The sequence below is a fragment of the Thamnophis sirtalis genome, unplaced genomic scaffold (genome assembly GCF_051295495.1).
Source record: "Thamnophis sirtalis isolate CommonGarterSnake01/CBP01778 unplaced genomic scaffold, rThaSir2_p1.2 scaffold_7, whole genome shotgun sequence".
Lineage (NCBI taxonomy): Eukaryota > Metazoa > Chordata > Lepidosauria > Squamata > Natricidae > Thamnophis > Thamnophis sirtalis.
The window spans coordinates 73702017-73710977 of record NW_028261387.1 but is presented as its reverse complement, the minus strand read 5'-3'; positions in this window follow the sequence as shown (position 1 = coordinate 73710977).

The following is an 8961-nucleotide window of genomic DNA, read 5'->3' as shown; positions in this document are numbered from 1 at the left end:
GATTGGGTGGAGGGTTATGATGGATGGGAGATTATTGTCTGAATTGACCAATGGGGAAGTTAGACTTTCAAGATGATGAAAAGCACGGGGCAGAAAAGAGATGAAATAAGGGCAGAAGCATTTCCGCCCGTGTTCAGTCACGCAGACTTGGATGCAGTACTGTATCTGGGGCGACCGTTGGTAAATGCGCGGTTGCTTCGCCTAAATAAAGAAGGAAGAGGTTCATTTCGTGGTATCGTTGTTTGGCGCGAATTCGCCATTGCGTTCTGCTGCTCTAAGAAAGCCTTGGTGTGTTTTAACTGCTTCTACCCCGCTGTATCCAGGGGGGTTTGTAACTGCAATCCACGTGCTCCATCCAAGTAAAAAAAAAAATCTCGGATGGAAACGAAAATACAGCTGAGTTTTTAAAATGAATTCACAGACCTTGCCAATGCTTAGTGACTTGAAGGGCTCAGTTTTTAAAGCGAGCAAAATATTTTAGCAAACAATTTCCGAATTATGTTGCTGCTCATTGCCATTTTATTAGTCTTGAATGAGACGAGCTCAAACTTGATCCATTTAGGTGCATTGTTTCAGCAGCTTGGAAGATCAGGGGAAGAAAGAAGATATTTCTATTGTTTAATTATTGGGATTAGAAACAACATTTACCATAGCAAAGGGGTCATTTTGCAAAGGGATCCAAGATATTCCTTAAATCCTGAACAATCAAAACCAAAATTTTCTGCTTTATCCAAACTGTGGATTATCCGATTGCAGAATCCTCTAGCAGGTATTTAGCAATAAATCTGTTCCAGAGCCTCATTCAAAATTATAATTTAATGAACAGTTGCCTGGGAGTGTTATGACACTGAACATAGTGGGATTTATTAAGAAATGCTTTGGACTTGATTTTATTATTCCTTGGGTGAAATCAGGGATTTCATGTTTCTCCAGGCAATGTGTTTATCATTTGAGGTTTACAGTTTTAAACTTGGTTGTCATTAGCGATATATTACTATTGTAGCATTAATCCTTGTATACCACCCAGACATCTTATCTGTTGGAGATAGGCAGTTAATGTAAATCATATCAATAAATAGATGACATTCATTTTCCTCAGTGTGTAACAAGAGACTACTGGTTTTGTTCAATGTTATTCTTAACTACATACTTTAAAAAAAAAGATTAGCTCTCTTGACTGTTGTAGGAAAAGAAACAGAAAGTGCCAGAAGGTTATCTCAATCAGCCGAGCTTGCAATAAATAGCTTGGGCCAGACATGGATTCCCTCTTGAGAAAATGAACTAAACTATCCTCTGTACAGCAGGAGGTGCAAAATGGAAATATTTGGATTTTCTTAATATTCTGTCCTTATCTTTCAAGCCATTTAAGTTTTTCCTAACAGCTTCAGTGTTAGGAAACAGACAGATGTTCTACAGTTCACCAGATCTTTTGAAGTGAAGAGCACATTTTGCAAAATGATTGGGAGAGGGAGCCTATTTGTGAACAGCATCTGCGTTGGAGAACTTAAAACAGGCAAGATGGCAATGAGAGATGCAGTCCAAACCCTGCCACTTGTTTATGCAAATTGGCACATATACAAAATGGATGTTTAAAGTCTGGTGTTTGTTATGTACAAAATAGTATAAAATAACACCAATTCACATTTCCAATTGCTTTAATTCGCCCTATGCTGACAAGCCTATATCTGATCTTTACTATTTCATTAGATAGGAAAATACATGACTTAGAAAAAAATCAATACAAATTTTAAGTTAAGGCAAGAAAAGGAAAACTAATAGAAAAGTGAAAAAGATAGAAAAGGAGGAAAAATAAGAATAAATAATTTCTGTTCTTTTTAACAGCTGTTATATGTACATTTATATTTTACTGTTCATTCTTAAAGTTGTATAATACAGGTAGTCCTTTTCTTAACTCACCTGCCCTAAGCTTTCCAAGGCTTCCCCCACCCTCTGGGGCATCTCGTGCTCCACTTCCTGCTCTTTAAATCCCTAGATATCTTAGCCTCAAGGGAGCCTAAAGCTGAGCAGCAGATGCTACTGGGACCTACAAGGCTGTAAGAGCTTGTAGACCGAGATCATCTTCCCATTATGTAGACACTCCATTTATTTTGAAGTTTGTGGCGCCTCCTTATAGAACTGAGCTGCCTATAGGACAATAGAAACTGCTTGCAGAATAGTACGTGGTTACCATGAGGCAGCCTCTGCAAAACAGCTGAGCCTTGCATTACATTGACCAGGTGCTTCCCTACAAAAAAACAAAGATGATGCATGCTGTTGGACCCTGGATCTGCTTGAAGAGCAGGCTGAATCCTGCAGGTCCCCGGGTGGCTGAATGGGAAAAAGGCCTTGGCCTACAAACTCTCATAGTCCTGCGCAAACTGGTAGCGTCTTCTTGTCTGGCTTTAGGCTCTTTGAATGGCTGAGTGGGAATACAGCCTTAAGTTGCAAGCTCTCACAGTCCTGCATGCACCAGTAGTATCTGCTACTTGTCTTTCAGCTCCCTTGAGTGGCTGGGTTGGGAGCAGATCAAAGCCTGAAGGGACTGAGCAGGATGGGGAGAGATATGGGGGTGGGGGGGTGGGCTCTGCAGCATCTCTGTGGTTGGTCGTAGAGATGAAGAACGGTACGAGGACTGCAGTGGCCATAACTTTGAAACTGGGGTGTTAGTAGCTTTTGGAAACAAAATCACAAAACTGCATCTCACTTATTTTGGCCATATCATATGGGGGAATTGCCTGCAGCAATTATTTCTGGGAGAGTTGGTGCCTGGACACCATTAAAGCAGACACCAGCCACAGCATAGAAAAACTCAAAAGAAGTAAGGCATGAGCAGAAGATGTGGAGAGACCTGGTCCATACAATCAACAAGAGATAGGATTGAATTCAGTGGTGAGATTCAAATAATTTAACAACCGGTTCTCTGCCCTAATTATTTCTTCCAACAATCAGTTCACCAAACTGCTCAGAAAGTTAACAACCAATTTTCCCAAAGTGGTGAGAACTGGCTAAATCCCACCACTGGATTGACTGTATATTGGATAACATCATGAGTAGTTTTTGGAGTATCTATCATAACTTCTAAAGGATGCTAAACAACTTGTAGTAATTCAAGAACCCCCTGGAAAAGTCTCCTTTCCCCCCATAATATACTCTTTCTATTTATCAAATCCATAGATCCATTTTCTTTTTTCAAAATCCATAAGAGATTTCCAGTCACAACTAAATGTAAGAATCGCCATTACTCTAAGTAAATTTTGTCATTATCTGCTCATTCTGTCATCTTCACCAACTATTCCTCCATTGGTAGTATTTCAGAATCTTTCGACTTTTTTGCATATAATGGTTTCACAGCAGTGTTCACATATAAAAAACCTTCCATGGTGTGACATTTAGTTTTTTAAGATTAAATTACTATTTTAGGTTCAATTAATTTCAGCAAGTAGCAGTCACTTAGCTGGGATCCAACTCATTGTCTCTTTTTTCCCTAGCGTATTTATACATTTCCAAATTCAGTGACTGAATAAAAAGAGTTAATAGTTTTCCCCTTAAATAGTTTAACGTTCTCCTTAACATCATTGCTAATGTTTCAGATTCCAGATTTTTATAGAACACTAGAAAGTACTTCAGATGTTGCATTGTTTACACAATTTTGCAAATGAATCCCCCAGGCTAGGAAATAGTTTCACATGATCTCCTTGGTATACAGCTCTCTTCCCATGACTTTTTATTTGCTGAACTGAATAAGATTTGTCACAGGGCAGAGCACATATATTAACTGTATTAGCTGACTTTCTCAATTATTTCATTTAGCAACTTCAGGATATTTGGAACAATTTAGCAGGAAATTCTGGACCAGAACAGCAACATTTAGCTATTCTTATTTTGGGTTTGTTATTTATCCAAAGTTGGTTTTGTCCTAAGGCAGGACTTCATAAATATTTAAGATAATAATGAATGCATTTGGACCATCAGAAGTGTGGGCCATGTCTGCATTTCTACACATAATGCCATTTTATCAGTCTCAATTTTATTTTAAACAGGTTAAAGTAGCTGCATTATGTCTGTGATAATCGGCTTCAAACTCCTGTACTATGAAAGTTGTTGGATGAATGTGCACCATGCACTGAGCCTTACTTATCAGCAGAAAATGTATGCAACCATGAGCTGTTTGGAAGGAAGATAAAATATATGGTAATACAATACCAGAGTAGGAAGAAACAACTTATAGTATTTCAAAGTTAAATAATCTATAATTAATGAATAATAAATGGCACTTAACTCATAGTACCCGAATTGTATATCATCCAATTACTACCAAGTTTTCCCCTCCTGGACAAGTTTGAGACAGGGATTGCAACTTGTCAAGCAGTTTAGGAGAAAAGACTTCGCACACACATATCCAATTTACTTTTCATAACAGTCAATTAACATTTAATGTAGGACCAGGTGGGGTTTTCTCCCTTTTTTAGTTTTTGAATTTACATTTCAATACTCAAAAATACTATGCAGTTCTTAATCTTTATAGTACCATTGATACGACAGCTGCCTTTTCTTTCCTTAATATTTCTGTGTTTGCTGTGCTTCTTCTGTACCATGTATTGTTATAGAATTGAGAGCACATTGGAACAAAAGATCTATGCGCGCCATCTGTTTTGGGCAACTGTTTGCTTTCCACCAATCCGTTCTAGTTAGGGCAAGGTGAGACTCGTAGTCCAGACATCAAAGTGCATCTCTGAGCATGTAACTATATTAAAGAGTACAAATAACCAAGTTCAAATTACTATATTTTGGACACATAGTACAATGATCTAAGTCTCTTTAAGAAAATCTATAATGCTGTGAAAGAGGAAAGGAAGGAGAAAAAGAGGACAATCAGCACAAGGTCAATGGACTCAATATCATGGTGGTACCACTGAAAAATCTGAAGGACCAGGTTAGGGGCAGGTCATCCTGGAGAAAAACTGTGTGGTAACTAAGAATTGACAGCAACACGATGACACAATTTTATCTCACTCATACCTGAAACCAGCAGCCCCCAACATTTTTGGGCAACAGACCGGTTCTGTGGAGAAAGGTTTTTCCGTGGACCATAGGGGGCATGGTTTCACATGCTGCCTGCATCCCGAGAATGGAGCTTTGTTTGTGTGGCCCAGTTTCTGGTATGCTGTGGCCCAGTGCTGGTCAATGGACTGGGGGTTGAGGACCCCTGACTGAAACTATCTTTAACTTACTTTTTACTAAAAAAAAGAGCCTGTATATAATCTCAAGGGTATAAAATGAAAAGTTTAGAACACGTTTTACTCCTGTACCTTTTTAGATAAATGCTCTGTTTATATTTTAATTATATTTTACCATGAATAAATGATTAATAATGTAATAGACCATTTAAGGAACAAACATGCTGCTGATATACTGCATGAGTTTTCTACATGTCCTGTACCATTTAACCTATATTTCTTGAAAGACATGTACTTACTATGGAAACACATATATAAAATCAAGGTTGGGTTTCAGGAGTCTGTGAGCTTAGTTTTCCATTTGCTGACATTTTATTACCATGCAGGTAACAATTTCAGTAGTGTTTACCTCTTCAAGAACATAACACTAAAGATATTACCCAGGCCTGCAACAAAACATTTACAAATGAAAAACTGCATAGAGAACTCTTACACGTCAACTTTTCATTCTGAAATATATTCTGTATGACCTCTACAATTGTAAAAGAAATGAGTGGCAGATCACTTCCACTTGTCATGTAGTCACCGGGAAGTGAACTCAGTTTAATAGCATGTTTACTATCCTGTTAAATGGATAAAGTAAAAAAAAGCTGTTTTATTGTAGTGTAATCATTATATCCTATCTAAAGTATGGGAAAATCTTTACCATCTAGTTTGTGATTGCAGATTTACAATTCTCAATGATAAGGCTTTTGATAAAACTTTTCTTTCACATCAAAGACTTAATAAGTATATATTATTCAGTGCTTGGGAAATTTGCAACTGTATTCTAGAGCTTGTCTAAATAAAATGTTTTTTTTTTGTATTTCTTGTTTTCAAATGTTTTTAGCAATGGTTAATTTGCCCAAATACTCATTAAAATATATTAGATGCATACTTTGACTTTCTCCATAATATATGAATAAAAATACCTGTGAATAAATCTTAAATGCCTTAGCAATCATTTCTTATGCAAGTTTCTTGGGTATGTCCAACACCAGTAATGTACTAAAAACTATGAACAAAGTATTCCTAATTTAAAATACAAGTTGCTCATAACCTCTTCTATCAGAATGCAGTAACTTGCAGGTGGGAAACATTTTGTGAAACAACTGCAATTCAAACCGGTTTTTAAGAAGAGATTGGACAATCATTTGTTTGAAGTGATATAGATTTTGTGGTTGAGAAGGGGGTTGGGCTATATACAGGGGTCTCCAACCTTGGCAATTTTGAGCCAGCTTTGCTTTGCTGAGGAATTATGGGAGTTAAAGTCCACAAGTCTTAAAGTTGCCAAAGTTGGAGAGCCCTGGACTAAAAGACTTCCAAGGTCCCTTCCAATTCTGTTATTTTGTTATTCCACTTGAAGCAAACAAAAAGAAAGAAAGAAACAGAAATACAGTGTCAGTTAACTATCAATTGTCCAAATGAGAAACAGACCCAGTAGAATACAAGAAGACCCTTCTATCTATTTATCTATTTGTCTTAGAGGTCAAATAGGCACAGGAACAGATTGTACAGTTCTCAACAGTATTGAATTCACACTCCTCTTTTATGCAGCATTAGCATTAGGGATTTTTTAAACAGTCACGTTGATATAACCTGTAACTATTCTGTTATCTAAAAGGAAAGAGGCATTTCTCAAAAAAAAATGTTTTACATGAAGGAAGGCCTACATTCAATCCTCAGCTCCTGCTACAAACTCTTGTTTGAAACTTTAGAAACCACATGTTGGTAAGTGTCAATAATGCTAGGCTAGATGTACCCAGTTGTTTGAGCCAGAATCTGTTGATTTTTAAATCATGCTCAAACTCAATAGGACAATGAATTAAAATATCCCATCTCACCATCCCAGTCTGGAATCTTCTGTCTGCTAAGTGTACTACTAAAAGTCTGGCATACAATACCTATTGTATAGTTGCCATTAGGTCTAGTTTTGACCTTAGGCACATTCATATATGGAGCAGCAAATACGTACACTCACATAATTCTATAAAGAAATATTTTAAGGGCTTGATCCCATTACTTAAGGACTTTAAGGACTTCTTCCCATTACTTCCAGCTAACATGCTTTACACATGTTTTCTAGAGTTACCACTAATACTGTTGGACTGAAAAGCAAAGTCATGCTAATTATAGGCAATAATTTGTTGGAATCTATTTGTAATACGATTTGTCAAGCTGAATATTTTGTGACTTCTTTCATTTCAAAGTAGACATTGAATAAGTTGCCATTTAGTAGCATATACTTTATTCCAACTATTTGCTAAAAGATGAGGGATTCAATTTTCTGATAAACATTACATTTGAGAAATATGTTTGCATTTTTCCCAAGAAAATATTCATATACTTAACTTCTGTTATCAAAGAAACTGATACTACCATTTAAAAACAGATGTTTGTGCAATTTAGGACCACAGAGCAGTTTTTCTTGGGAAGTAACAAACTATACTTGTGGAATGAAATCCCAAGAGATGGGAAAAAAACAGCACTATCTTGCCTCTCCTCCGTAGTTTATCATTTCAATACAGATTACTACAGCTATAAATAGCTAGTTGAGAATAAACATTTGCCTTGGTCTTCAGTGCAGTTTTCAAAGAATCATGTTTTCTCTTTGCACGTCCACACTTCAGAGACCAAGAGGTACAAACCCCAATAGTTAAGATAATATGCTTTTAACGATACTTTTGTACAGTTGAAAATTATTTGTAGAATTCTCAATTTCCAAACCAATTTTGGTTTGGTGGCTGACAAGAATAATAAAATAGCAACTTCCCAGGGTTTTTATTTTGCCTTTAATAAAGTTTCCAGGCAATCTGCTAACCTAAAAAAGTATTGAACTATAGTTTTCATCATCCCATGTTTTATTTTTAATGGAGAAATAGTAATTTGTTACTGTTTGTCATCTTTGTAAGTCCAGACAGACAAACAGACAGACAAACAGTCAGACAATCTTTTAAATTAATAAATTCTAAATAAGGCTCCAGGGCAGTGTTTCCCAACCTTGGCAACTTTAATATACGCTGGATTTCAATTCCTAAAATTCCCCAGTGAGCATGGCTGACTGGAAATTCTAGGAATTATAGTCTACACGTCTTAAGTTGCCAAGTTTGAAAAACTCTGCTCCAAGGCATTACTGTTGGCTGAGGAATTCTGGGAGTTAAAGTCCAGACATCTTAAAGTTGTCAAGGTTGAGCAACACTGATTTGTTCTTGCATCCCTTTTCTTAAAAAGAAAAGTAACCTGCCTGACCTAGAGAAAGTTGCTGGTACTTTTTTTTTTTAAAGGAAAGAAAGAAATGCAGATTTATTCGAATCAAGTATTATAAACACCTAGTGTTATATGGATTTTGGAATTTGGATTCTGCAATTTAAAGCTATACTCATTCCCAGAGCACTCACTGAACTTTAAGAATAACCGTAGTGACTGAATCTGCACTCATAATATGGTTTATTTGGCTTTGATTTGTGTAAACCCAACAATCATGGTTTGTTAAGCATATATTATGCTTAATTATACTAACCCAGCCGACTATAATTGATTCAGCAAGCCAGAATTAAACAAACTATTATTTTAGCCTATCAAAGGCCATCTAGTGAATTCTACAGTGGTTCATATAGAGAAGACTTAGATAAAGTACCTGTTAGATGGCATCTAATAAATCACAAGTTTTACGCTCTGTGTTTTGAATCTAATGATAGTTAGATTGCCCCCAGATTTAATACAGTGGCTCCTAAGTAGCCAGACT